The sequence below is a fragment of the Eumetopias jubatus genome, unplaced genomic scaffold (genome assembly GCF_037043125.1).
Source record: "Eumetopias jubatus isolate StellerSeaLion01/CBP00866 unplaced genomic scaffold, mEumJub1_p1.0 scaffold_114, whole genome shotgun sequence".
NCBI lineage: Eukaryota > Metazoa > Chordata > Mammalia > Carnivora > Otariidae > Eumetopias > Eumetopias jubatus.
The window spans coordinates 109,294-123,959 of record NW_028274920.1 but is presented as its reverse complement, the minus strand read 5'-3'; positions in this window follow the sequence as shown (position 1 = coordinate 123,959).

Here is a 14,666-nt window from a genome sequence, read left to right as displayed (position 1 = left end):
TATAACACTGTATGCTAACTAACTAGAATTAAAATGAAAACTTAAAGACTAAAGCTTCTCTGACTATCCTTGTAGTCTTTTGGCTGACATGTCACCCATTTCTCTTGCATATTTACCCAGAAATATACCTGTTGCATCACAGGTATATTTATTTTTAGTAGATAAATGCCAGACAGTTTTTCAAAGTGGTTGAACCAGTTTGTATCTAACCAACGATGAATGAGAATTCAGTTTCTGTACATCCTTGCCAGCACTTGCTGGTTTCTTTTTCACACTTTTCTGCAGGTTGGGTGGTGGCATCTCATTGTGGCTTTTATCTGCATTTTCCTGATTACTGATAACATAGGTTTTTTTCCCATACCACCAAGCAATTTTCTGACAGCAGCTGGGTGTCTTACAGTTCAGTTCAATCCTGACACCATCCCCCTGGGGATACCATCAGATCCCACAGATTAAGGGCTCAGGCCCTCCAGACTGCCCAGGGCCCCCCATCACCTTAGATGCCAATCAAAAGTCCAGGTTGTAACTTGTGCTTCTGACTGACTGGCTATAAATTGGAGGATCCCACCCCCCACCTCACCCGCCTTGGGTTCAATTAGTTTGCTAGAATGGCTCATAGAACTCAGAGAAACATTTACTTACAAGTACCAGTGTATTATAAAGGATGTTATAAAGGATTTAGACGAACAGAGGACAAGGTATGTGGGAAGAAGCTCAAAGCTTCCATGCTTTCTGGGCATACCACTCTCCCTACATCTTCAGATGTTCGTTAACCTGGAAGCTCTCTGACATCTGTTCTTTGGGTTTTGATGTAGGCTTTGTTACCTAGGCACGGTTGATTAAATCATTGGCCTCCTGCCCCTCTTTCCTCTTGGGACACCTGGGGGTGGGATTGAAACATCCCACTGTCTAATCACATAAGTGGTTCCCCTAGTGACCAGCCCTTTCCTTAGGTGATGTAGGAGTTTTTCAAAAGTCCCCTCATTAACAGAACAAGAGGTACCTTGATCCCTTCATCATTTCAGAAAATTTAAAATTTTAGGATCTCTGCACTGGGAATGCCACGAAGACCTAGGGTATCTATCAAAATAGATACATCTTATTATAAATCACAGTATCACAGTTGATAATGTTGAGCACTTCTTTTATGTTATTGTCCATTTGGAGGTCTTCTCTGAAGTGCCTGCTCAGGTCTCTTGCCCATTTGTGATTAGTTGTCTTTTTAAAAAAAAATTGATTTATAACCATTTTGAAATGTTGGACTTAATTCTGCCGTCTTGCTGTTTGTTGTCTTTTTGTCCCACATATTCTTTGTTCCTTTATTTCCCATTTCTTGCCTTTATTTGACTTAATCAAGTAGTTCTTACTCTGTTGTTTTAATCTCAAATTCTTATTTATTCATTCTTGTGTTATCTTTTTAGTAAAGAGATCTCAATTGCATCATGACTTACTATAGACTTCTGATCTGGTCACATATTTCTTTCTTCTATGTATGTTATAGATCCAACATGGTATCATTTCTGTTTTAGGCAGTCAATATTTTAAAGTATTTGTTCATATATTTATCCTTTATGGTGTTCTTCATTCTTTCCTGTAGTTCTGTGCTTGTATTTGGGAATATTTTCTTTTAGCCTGGAGAACTTCATGGAAGTATTCTTATAGTGCAGATCTATTCACAGCAAATTCTCTTGACCTTCGTCTGAGAACACATTATTTTTGAAAAATATCTTCACTGGGTATAGATTCTAGGTTGACAGTTTTTTTTTTTTTTCCAACATTCTAAATATGTCAGCATTTTCACTATGCTCTTTGTGTCTTCTGGCTTTTATAGTGCTTGTTGAGAAATTAGCCTTTTGTTTGATTGTTTTTCCTGTAAAAGTAATGTGCTTTTTTCTTTGCCCAGTTTTAAGATTTTCTGTCTTTGTGCCTGTGCCTGTGTGTGCATATGTGCCTGTGCTTGTGTTTTGTATTTATCCTGTGTGGGATTCGTGGAACTTTTTGAATTGTGTGGAATCTTTAATCAGGCTTGGAAAATTCTCAGACTTATTCATTCAAATGCTGCTATTGCCCTGTTTTTTTTACCCCGTCTTTCTTATTACACATTTGTGATACTTTTGACTCTGTCCTACGTATTTTTTATGCTCTGTACAGTTGTTTTCTTTCCTTTTTATATTTTTTTCTGCCCAAACCTCAGTTTCAGATCCATATTTCTGAAAGTTTGGATATTTTCTATTGGGTCTGTCTGAGTTTCTCTAACTGGGTCTTCAGTTCTTGCTGCTTTACTTTAAAAACATCAAGTAAGTTCTTAATTGCAGAGATTATGTTCTTCAATTATAATGTCCATTTTATTACTATTTTTCTGTAGATTCTAAGACTTGAAATTCTTCATCTTTTCATCCATTTGTTCACCACTTCCTATTTTTAAACATATTACTCATTTTTTCTTACCAAGTTTATTGAAGAATGATTTACATAAAATAAACTATATCCATTTAAAGTGTATAATTGGTGAGTTATGACAGTTGTCTACAACAAACATGAGACAGCATTTTCATCACCCCCAAGAGATTCCTTGTGTTCCTTTACAGTCCATCCCTTGCTCTGCCTCTAGGTCCCAGGAAAACACTTTTTGTCATTTTAGAATAGTTTATATTTTGCATTATGTAATCATACTTTTTGTCATTTTAGAGTAGTTTATATTTTGCATTAAGAGTACTGTGTACTATTAAAAGGATTATTCACCATGACCAAGTGGGATTTATTCCTGGGCTGCAAGGCTGGTTCAACATCCACAAATCAATCAACGTGATACAATACATTAACAAAAGAAAGAGCAAGAATCATAGGATCCTCTCAATAGATGCAGAAAAAGCATTTGACAAAGTACAACATCCTTTCTTGATCAAAACTATTCAGAGTATAGGGATAGAGGGTACATACCTCAATATCATAAAAGCCATCTATGAAAAACCTACAGCAAATATCATTCTCAATGGGGAAAGGCTGAGAGCTTTCCCCCTAAGGTCAGGAACACGGTAGGGATGTCCACTCTCACCACTGCTATTCAACATAGTATTAGAAGTCCTAGCCACAGCAATCAGACAACAAAAAGAAATCAAAGGCATCCAAATCGGCAAAGAGGAAGTCAAACTCTCACTCTTTGCAGATGATATGATACTGTATGTGGAAAACCCAAAAGACTCCACCCCAAAACTGCTAGAACTCATACAGGAATTCAGTAAAGTAGCAGGATATAAAATCAATGCACAGAAATCAGTGGCATTCCTATACACCAACCACAAGACAGAAGAGAGACAAATCAAGGAGTCTATCCCATTTACAATTGCACCCAAAACCATTAGATACCTAGGAATAAATCTAACCAAAGAGGCAAAGGATCTGTATTCAGAAAACTATAAAATACTCATGAAAGAAATTGAAGAAGACACAAAGAAATGGAAAAACGTTCCATGCTCATGGATTGGGAGAATCAACATTGTGAAGATGTCAATGCTACCTAGAGCAATCTACACATTCAGTGCAATCCCCATCAAAATACCATCCACTTTTTTCAAAGAAATGGAACAAATAATCCTAAAATTTGTATGGAACCAGAAGAGACCCAGAATAGCCAGAGGAATACTGAAAAAGAAAAGCAAAGCTGGCGGCATCACCATTCCGGACTTCCAGCTCTATTACAAAGCTGTCATCATCAAGACAGTATGGTACTGGCACAAAAACAGACACATAGATCAATGGAACAGAATCGAGAGCCCAGAAATGGACCCTCAACTCTATGGTCAACTTATTTTTGACAAAGCAGGAAAGAATGTCCAATGGCAATAAGACAGTCTCTTCAACAAATGGTGTTGGGAAAATTGGACAGCCACATGCAGAAGAATGAAACCGGACCATTTCCTTACACCACACACAAAAATAGACTCCAAATGGTTGAAAGACCTAAACGTGAGACAGGAGTCCATCCAAATCCTAAAGGAGAACACAGGTAGCAACCTTTTCGACCTCAGCCGCAGCAACTTCTTCCTAGAAACATCGCCAAAGGCACGGGCAGCCAGGGCAAAAATGACCTATTGGGATTTAATCAAGATAAAAAGCTTTTGCACAGCAAAAGAAACAGTCCACAAAACCAAAAGACAGCCGACAGAATGGGAGAAAATATTTGCAAATGACATATCAGATAAAGGGCTAGTATCCAAAATCTATAAAGAACTTATCAAACTCAACACCCAAAGAACAAATAATCCAATCAAGAAATGGGCAGAAGACATGAACAGACATTTCTCCAAAGAAGACATCCAAATGGCCAACAGGCACATGAAAAAGTGCTCAACATCGCTCGGCATCAGGGAAATCCAAATCAAAACCTCAATGAGATACCACCTCACACCCGTCAGAATGGCTAAAATTAACAAGTCAGGGAACGACAGATGTTGGCGGGGATGTGGAGAAAGGGGAACCCTCCTACACTGTTGGTGGGAATGCAGGCTGGTGCAACCACTCTGGAAAACAGTATGGAGGTTCCTCAAACAGTTGAAATTAGAGCTACCGTTCGATCCAGCAATTGCACTACTGGATATTTACCACAAAGATACAAATGTAGGGACCCGAAGGGGTACATGTACCCCAATGTTTATAGCAGCAATGTCCACCATAGCCAAACTGTGGAAAGAGCCAAGATGTCCATCGACAGATGAATGGATAAAGAAGAGGTGGTATATATACACAATGGAATATTATGCAGCCATCAAAAGGAATGAGATCTTGCTATTTGCAACGACGTGGAAGGAACTGGAGGGTGTTATGCTGAGTGAAATAAGTCAATCAGAGAAAGACATGTATCACATGACCTCACTGATATGAGGAATTCTTAACCTCAGGAAACAAACTGAGTGTTACTGGAGTGGTTGGGGGTGGGAGGGATGGGGTGGCTGGGTGATAGACATTGGGGAGGGTATGTGCTACGGTGAGCGCTGTGAATTGTGCAAGACTGTTGAATCACAGATCTGTACTTCTGAAACATATAACGCAACATATTTTAAGAAAAAAGAAAAAGAAGAAGATAACAGGAGAGGAAGAAAAGGGGAGTATGTCAGAGGGGGAGACGAACCATGAGAGATGATGGACTCTGAAAAACAAACTGAGGGTTCTAGAGGGGACGGGGGTAGGGGGATGGGTTAGCCTGGTGATGGGTATTGAGGAGGGCACGTTCTGCATGGAGCACTGGGTGTTATGAACAAACAGTGAATCATGGAACACTGCACCAAAAACTAATGATGTAATATATGGTGATTAACAATAAAAAAATTAAAAAAAAAAGAGTACTGTGTACTTTTTTTCTCTCTGGCTTCTTTTACTCAGTGTGACAGTTTTGAGACTCATCCATGTTGTAGTATTAGCACAGTGTTGAATAGCCATGGTAAGAGTGGACAGCCTTGCCTATCTGCTAGTTTTAGGAGGAAAGTAGTCCATATTTCACCTTTAAGTATGAAGCTGGCTGTTGGTGTTTTATAAGTGCCCTTTATCAGGCTGAGAAAATTCGTCTGTTCCTGTTTGAGAATTCTTATCATCAGTGGCTGCTGAATTTTGTTAAATGTCTTTCTGCATCTATTGAGATAATCATTTGGTTTTTATTCTTTATTCTGTTATGTTGGAGGAGGTAATCAAGAGGACATGACCATGACCATGTGTTGACCCTTTAGCTTGACCTGGGCAATCAATTGGAGGCTCCTCACTCCCAACCCTGTCCTTGGAATGTGTGCTCTGCCTCTTTGTTCCCACTGTGGGAGCTGTCCCAAGGACATAGCCTTGTTGAGTCCATCTGGATCGAGTATGTGACTGAATCCAGTTAAGGCATCTATATAGACTTTTAACTGGCAGGTGGGCGTGGAGACCTACCTGTCTTATGGCTGCCCAAAACAGGCCTCGTAAGTAAGCTGCCTTGCTTGTTATACCTGCCGCCTACCAATTTGGAGTGGTCTGCCTCATCCTTTGCCTCTTTCTCTTCTGAGTATCCATATACAGGGGCCAGTGAGAACTACTGTGTTTATGTGGTAAATTTCATTGATCTTGAATGTTAAACCAACCTTGTGTTCTTGGAATAAACCTCATTTAATTGTGATGTTTTATCCTTTTGAAATATTTCTGGATTTGATTTGAGAATGTTTTAAGGATTTTAGTGTCTAGTTACATGAGGGATATTGGCCTGTAAGTTTGTTTTCTTGTAATGTCTTCATCTGGTTTTGGTACCAAGATAATAGTATCTCATAAAATGAGTTCAGTGTTCTCTCTTCTATTTTCTGGAAGAGTTTGTGTGGAATCAGTATTATTTTTTTCTTAAAGGTTTGGTAGAATTCACCTGTGTGCCTTCTGAGCTTAGTGTTTTTAACTAGGAATTGAATTTATATAATAGATCTGAGCCTATGTAGGCTATCTGTTGCTTCTTGAATGAACTTTCATCATTGTCTTTCAGGGAATTTTACCAATTTTTCCAAGTTGTTTAATTTGTTGGCTAAAGTTGTTCAGGATTTTCTTTTATTGTCTATAGGACCTGTAGAGATACTTCTTCCATTTTTGATATTGATGGTTTCTGTTCTCTTTATTTTTTTATCGTGATCATTCTAGCCATGAGTTTATTATACATTTATACATTTTATTGATCTTTTCAAAGAACCAACTTTCAGCCTGGTTTATTTTCTCCAAGTCTGTTTTAAATTTTGTTGATTTCTGCTCTTTATTATTTCTTTTTCTTCAACTTACTTTGGGTTTACTTTGCTCTTTTTGTTTTAAGCTCCTTTGAGGAAGAATCGAAGGCCATTGTTTAGAAACCTGTAGTCTGTCCCTGATCTCGAGAGCAGCCTTCCTGGATTCTTGATTTAGATACAAATCCCTATCTCTTCAGTCCTGAAGTTTCAGCCAACTAAAGATTTTGAGCTCTGCCACACACTGAATGGTGTAAAATCTGGCAAGACTTGAGGGGTAGATGGACTGGGGACTGTTGAAGGCCCTTTTCCTTTCATGTGACTCTGTCCTCTAACACCTGGAGACATGGGAAGAGATGTCAGTCCGTCTTGCTGCCCAGTCCCCTCACCTTTTGCACAGTCTCAGAGCTCAGCAGTTGTTTGATGAGGGGGAACAGGCCTTGTCTTTTGGTATCCTTAGTTTCCAGTCTGTTGAAGCCCCTGTGACTGCAAAGAAGTTCTGCTGGTTTTTCTTTCCTCCCATAGAATCCTTTAGCTTAGACCAAGCCTGAGTCTTAGCCAATGTTCAGAATTAGTTGCTTATTTTTAGCTTATCTAGAAGGACTCTTCCTTGTGTAGAATTTTAATTCATATAGTCTTCATTGTTTTGATGGTTTTAGAAATAATAGTTTATGCAGTTTATCATTTAAAAAATAATCTGCTTTTTCCATCAGTAGTGTTGCCCTGCTCTAACCTACAACATTCTACTTGAAGGCAGAATTCCCCTCCCCCCTTTGATACAATCCAATGCATCTATTTTAAGTGTACAGATTAATGAATTTTGATGTATGTATACTGCAGTGTAACTACCACCACAGTCAGGGTATAGAACATCATCCCCAAAAGTCCATGGAATTGTACAGTGTATACTGCCTTCTTTTTTGTGTTTAGCTTCTTTTTTTCAACATCTCTGCTTTTGAGCTTAATCCGTGTGGTGTGGATGTGTTTTGTTCCTTTTTATGGTTAACTGGTATTCTGTTGTATGGTATGTTGGTTTATTTGCCTATTGATAGACATTTGGTTTATTTCTAGCTTTGACTATTATCAGTAAAGCTGCTATGAACACTGTGTACATGTCTCTTGTGTAGGAATATGGATTCATTTCTCTTGGGTAAATAGCTAGGCTAGGTAGTATGGTCAGTACTATAGTAAGTGGTTTTATAAGGATCTGCCAAACTTTTCAAAAGTTCTTGAATGATTTTTACACTCCCTCTAGCCATATATGACAGTTCCAGTTTATTGCCATTTGTATCTACAGTTGTTATTTTCATTTTATTTTAGCCATTCTGTTAGATGTATATTGTATTTCATTGTGATTTTAGTTTTTATTTTCCTGAGGACTAATGACGGCAAGCCTCTTTTTCATATGCTCCTTTAGCTGGTTGATATGTCATCTGTGATGTGTCTGTTGAAATATTTTGCTATTTTTTTTAATTGGACTGTTGTTTCCTTATTACTGAGTACAAAAGTTGTTTGTATATTCTGAATATGTCTTTTTTCAGACATGTGTTAAATATTTTTTTTTGTTCTATTACTTGCCTTTTCATTTTGTAACAAGTGTCTTTCAAATAGGAGAATTTTAAAGTTTTGATGGAATATAAATGACCATTTTCCTCCTTTGATTGGTATGTTGCTGCTTGTTTTATGTAGCAAAGAAATCCTAGTCTACCCCAAGGTCAAAAAGATTTTCACCTTTGTTTTAGTCTAGAAGTGTTATGGATTTGGCTTTTATATTTCAGTTAACTGTTTGTATGGTGTTGTTACGAATCCAGGTTTATTTTCTTTTTCTTCATGTGAGTACCTGGTTCTTCTGACGTAGTTTGCTGGAAATTCTTTCCTTTCCCTGTTGAGATGCCTTGGCAACTTTATCAAAATCACTAGATCATACATGCTTGGGTCTGTTTTTAGACCCTATTCTGTTCTATCTATAAGCCTATTATGTTAATAATATCACACTGTACTGATCACTGGATATTTGAAATCAGGTAAATTAAGTTCTCCAACTTTGTTCTTTTTCCAAATAGTTGTGACTATCCTAGGTTTTTGCATTAATTTTTTTTTTTTTTTTTTTAGAATCAGGCTCTCAACTTCTAAAAATTTTGCTAGGATTTTGATTGAGATTGCTTGGCACCTATATATATCAATTCAAGGAGAATTGACACCGAAACAATAGTGAATGTGCAAACCAATTCCAATTATAATCTCTCTTTTTATTTTTAATTTTTAAAAAGATTTATTTATTTATTTTAGAGAGAGAAAGGGGGAGAGAGGGTGGAGGGAGGGGCAGAGGGAGAGGGAGAGAGAAACTCAAGCAGACTCTGTGCTGAGCATGGAGCCGGAGGCAAGGCTGATCTCATGACCCGGAGACCATGACCTCAGCCGAAACCAAGAGTTGGAGGCTTAACCGACTGTGCCACCCAGGTGCCGCATAATCTCTCCTTTTATTAATAAGTTTTAAATGTCTTTTGGCAATATCTTGAAGTTTTCTTCCAGTATACAAATCTTGCACATATTTTCTTAAATTTATCTCCTCAAATATTTCATGGTTTTGGATGCTATTATAAATGGTAGTTTTAGGAGATTTTCATTTCTTTTTTTGTTTTAAAGATTGTTTTATACTTTATTAGAGAGAGAGAGAGAGAGAGAGGGCACATGAGCAGAGGGAGGGGCAGTGGGAGAGGGAGAAAGAGAATCTCAGGCAGACTCCCCACTGAGTGTGGAGCCAGTGCCGGGCTGGATCTCATGACCCTGAGGTCATGACCTGAGCTGAAATCAAGAGTCAGTCATGTAGCCAGCTGAACTACCCCGGCGGCCCAAGAGATTTTCATTTCTCATTGTTAGCTAATGTATAGTTTTCTTTGGTTTTTGTTCTCGTTTTTTGCTTGTATATTGAACTTTATCCTCAACTTAGGTAAAGTAACGTATCAGTTTTAATAACCTTTTCCCCTATGATCTTGTCATCTGCAAATAAAGATAGTTTTACTTACGGATTTCTACTATGTATACCTTTTATTTATTTTTTCCCACCTTATTGTCTAGGACCTTCAGTCTAAAATTGAATAGCAGTGGCAAGAGTAGATCTTCTTGCCTTGTTCTTTAACTTAGGGGTAAAGTAGTCATTCACCATTAATTATAATGTTAACTGTAGGTTTTTCATAGATCACTTTATCAGCTTGAGGGTCCCTTCTCTTTCTTCTTTCCTAAATTTTTAATATTTTTATCATGAATGTTTCTTGAATTTTGTCAAATGCTCTTTCTATATTTATTGAAATAGTCATAGGTTATTTTTCCTTTGTTCTGTTAATATTTTAAATTGCATTTGGTGAATTTTGGATGTTAAACTTTCATTCCTAGGTTGAACCCCACTTGGTCCTGATGGTTTTTTTAGAATGTATGTATGTATGTATCCATCTGTCTTCCTGAGTTTGATTTGCTAATACTTTTAAAAGGACTTTTACATCTGTGATCAAGAAGGAAATTGTTCAGTTTTCTTTACTTGTGTTATCTCTGCCTGGTTTTCTGATGGGATAGAGTTGATCTCATTAAATGTATTGGATGGTGTTTGTTCCTCTATTTTCTGAAAGAGTTTATATTGGGTTGTGTTATTTGTTTCTTAAATTTTTGATAGAATTTATATAGGCTTCAAGTTTTCTTAGTGAGAAGATTTTTAATTAAGAATAACTAGAATTTGAATGAAAACTTGAAATATTAAAAAAATGAATTTAGCTTTTTAAACCTTTTCAGATTTTTGTGTCCTGAGTCAGTTTTAGCATTTCATGTTTTGTAAGGTATTGATTTTTTCTAAGTTATTAAGTTTAGTGACAAAATTTCTTTTTAATATTGCATTATTATTTTTTTCATTATTGTAAGATCTGTAATCATGTCTCCTCTTTCACTACTGAAATTTGTAATGTGTTTTTTTCTCTTTTCTCGATCAGTCTAGGTAGCAGTTAATCAATTATATTGACTTTTTCAAATATGTAGATTTTGCTTTTATTGATTTTCTCTATTTCTTGTCTGTTTTTCCTTTTATTGACTTTTATTCTTAACTTACATTTTTCTTCCTTTACTTACTTTGGATATACTTTGGTGTTATTTTTCTAGCTTACTAAGGTAGAAGCTAAGATAATTGATTTTGGATTTTTTTCCCATCTGATATTGGCATTTAGACCTATAAATTTCCCTCTAAGCACTGCTTTAGCTGTATCTTGCATATTTTTAAACTTTTATCTTGAAATAATTATAGACTCATAAGAAGTTGCAAAAATAATATCCTTCGTGTACTTTCCCCCAATGGCAACATCTTATATACCTGAGGTACAATATCAGATTCAGGGAATTGACACTTATATATTGATATATTGATATATTGACATTGATGCACTGTTAACTAGACCACAGGCATTATTCAGCTTTCATCGTATTTTTAACATGCGTATTTCTGTGTATGTGTGTGTACACTTTTATGAAGTTTTATTCCCTGTATAGATTTGGGTAGTCACTACCACAGTCAAGACACAAAATTGTTTCCTCACTACAAAGAACTCCCTGTACTTCATCTTTGTATTCACGCTCTTTCTCCATCCCACCCCTGTCCCTAACCTTTGGAACCTACTAATCTGTTCTTCATCTGTATCGTTTTGTCATTTTGAGAATGTTATGTAAATGGAATCACATAATATGCAGTCTTTGGAGATTAACCCCCTCCCCCCTCCAAATATAATGTTCTTGAAGTACTTCCAGATTGTTGCAGGCATCAGAAGTTTATTCCCTTGTATTGCTAAGTAGTATTACATTGTATGGATATACCAGAGTTTGTTCAACCACTTACTCATTGAAGGGCATTTGGATTGTTTCCAGTATTGCTATTAAGAATAAAGTTGCTATGAACACTCATGTACAGGTTTGTGTGTGTGTGTGTGTGTGCGTGTGTGTGTGTGTATGAACATAAAATTTCATTTTCTGGGACAGATGCCTCTGAGTACAACTTCTGGATCATGTGATGGTTGCATGTGATGGTTGCAAGTATAATTAGAAGTGCCAAACAGTTTTCCAGATTGGCTGTATCATTTTACATCACAGCTGGAAATTTATGACTATCCCACGTTTTTACTGTCTTGTATCTTCATTTTCAGTCAGTTTAAAGTATTTTCTAAAATTCCTTTTAATATCTTCTTTGTTTCCTGGGTCTTTTAGAAATGTGGCATTTTATTTACAAATATTTAGGGTTTTTCTAGATACTCCTCTTGCTGATTTCTAATCTAATTTTTTTTGTAGTCAAATACTTTGTATTACTTAAAATTTTTTCTTGTTCACTTGAAATTAGTTTGTATTCTTCAGTTATTGGCTGTGGTGTTCTAAAAGTTTCAGTTAGGACAATTGATTGGTGGTATTAAGTCTTCTATTCTTATTGATTTCATATCTACTTGCTTTATATCGTACAGAGAGATGTGTTGTCTTATTGCTACTTTTAATTCTGTTAATTATTGTGTGCATCCATATGCAGGATTGGTGTGTCTTAATAGATTGACATTTTTATCATTATAAGATGTCGTTCTTCATCTCTGGTTAGTGTTTGTGTAGCATATCTTTTTCTATTCTTTTTCTTTTACCATGTTATATCTTTATCTTTCTTTAAGATTTTAAAATTTTGTTTATTTGAGAGAGAGAGAGCAGAGGGAGAGGGATAAGCAGATTCTACGCTGTGTGCAGAGCCCAATGTGGAGCTCAGTCCCATAACCCTGAGATCATGACCTGAGCCGAAATCAAAAGTTGGATGTTCAACCAACTGAGCCACCCAGGCACCCCAATTTATATCTTTATCTTTAAAGTGGGTATTATTGTAGATGACATATTGTTAAGGTGTGTTTGTTTTTTTTTTACCCCTCTTTGCCTTTTAACTGGAATGTTTTGACCATTTATTTATTGTAATTATTGATATGGTTGGGTTTAAATCTATCTTGCTATTAAAAAATTGTTTTTTGTTTCTCTTTCTTTTTTATTAGTTCTGTATTTTTTCATATTCCTTCTTATCTCCATCACTGACAATTCCTATCTGTTTTAATTTTTATTGTTTTGTTATTTTTTTGATGGTTAATTACCTGGTACCATTTTAATTCCTTCTGAAGAAATTCCTCTAACATCTCTTGTTGCTTACGTTTGCTGGTGTCAAATTCCTTTAGCTTTTGTTTATCAGGAAATGACTTTATTTCTCCTTAATTTGGAAGAATATTTTTTTGGAAGTAAAATTTTAGATTAACAGTCTTTTTTTTCCAGCACTTAAAGGATTTTGTGTTTGGCTGTATAATTTCTGATAAGACATCTGTGCTAATTCTTATATTTCCTCCTCTTTACTTAAAGTTCTCCTACTCTTTGATGTCTCAGTATGGTTTTCATTGTGGTTTTCTTTCTTAAATTTTGTTAAGCTTTTTCAGTCTGCAGGTTTATTGGTTTTTATCAAACTTGGAATATTATCTGGTATTTTATGACATTTCAGATATTTTTTCTGTGTACCTTCCTCTTCAGTTCTGGAACTTCTGGTTATATTACACCACTTGATCCTGTCCCACAGGTAACTGGAGCTCTTTTTTCTAGTCTTTTTTCTCTCTATGTCACTTTGGGTGTTTTTTATTTCTGTGTTGTCTAGTACCTTTTCTTCTGCATATTTAGTCAGCTGTTGATCTCATTTATTGAAATTTTCATTTCTGACATACATGTATTTATTTCACCTCTGTAAGTTCCATCTGGTTCTTTTTTAAATCTTCTGTTTATCTCCTACTATGTTCGTGTTGCCTTTTCAATACTTGTACATAGGTATAATAGTTGTCTTAAATCTTCGTTTAGACAGTTCATTATCTCTGCCTTTCACAGTCTGTTCCTCTTGACTGTTTTTCTCTTGTTTTTGGTTGCCATTTTTGCTTATATGCTTTTTTGTTTCCTTGTAGGTTTAGTAACTTTAATTGGATGGTAGACATCATAAATATTACAGTAAGTATCTGGATTTTGACATCTTTTACAAGAGTGTTGGACTTTGTTCTTTCAGGCAGATAGGTTACTTGTAGATCAGCTTGGGATTTTTTAAGGTTTAATTTTAAGTTTTTTGGGTTGACTGTAGAGTATCTTTTACTTTAGGGCTAATTTAACCCCATTATTTAGGTGCAGCCCTTCTGCTGTCTCTATTTATTGCCATGGTAGTTCACCTAGGGCTCTCAACTCAGGCTGGTCAAAACTATGTCTCCCAAAGTTTTGTTGAGCCATGAAAATTATTTAGCTCATAATTCTTTGGTCAATTTTCCCTCGTTTCATTGACTTTCATGTGTTGCTTAGAATTTGGCAACAGATGAAGGAGACCCCCAAGCAGATTTTTGGAGCTCTTTTTATGAGTGGCTCTTCTCTTCAGAGCCTTTCTGCATAACTGGGGCTCTTTTTTCCTAGTCTTTTTTCTCTCTGTATGTCACTTGGGGTATTAATTTCCAACTGCTTCAGCCTCTCTGAGCTCTGATATGTTTCAGCAACTCAGTATGCTGTGATGTTCTGCTTGGGTTCCCTCCCTTGCCATGCAGTGTGGAAAGGGCTTTAACTAAGAAATTCAAGACAATTATAAGGCTTTTGACAGTTTTTTGCAGACTGTTGTCTGACGTCAGTTGTTTCATATGTATTTTTTTTCCAGTTTTCTGGTTGTTCACAGTCAGGGGGTAAGTCCTACCTTGGTTACTTCATTATGGGCAGAAGCAAAGGTCTCTTTCCTTTAAAATTTTTAAAATCATAAAATACACATAACAGAATTTACTATCTTAACTATTTTCAAGTGTACAGTTGAGTGACATTAAGTGTATTTACAGAGTTGTGCAACCATGACCACCATCCATCTCTAGAATTGTTTTCATCTTGCAAAACTGAAACTCTGTA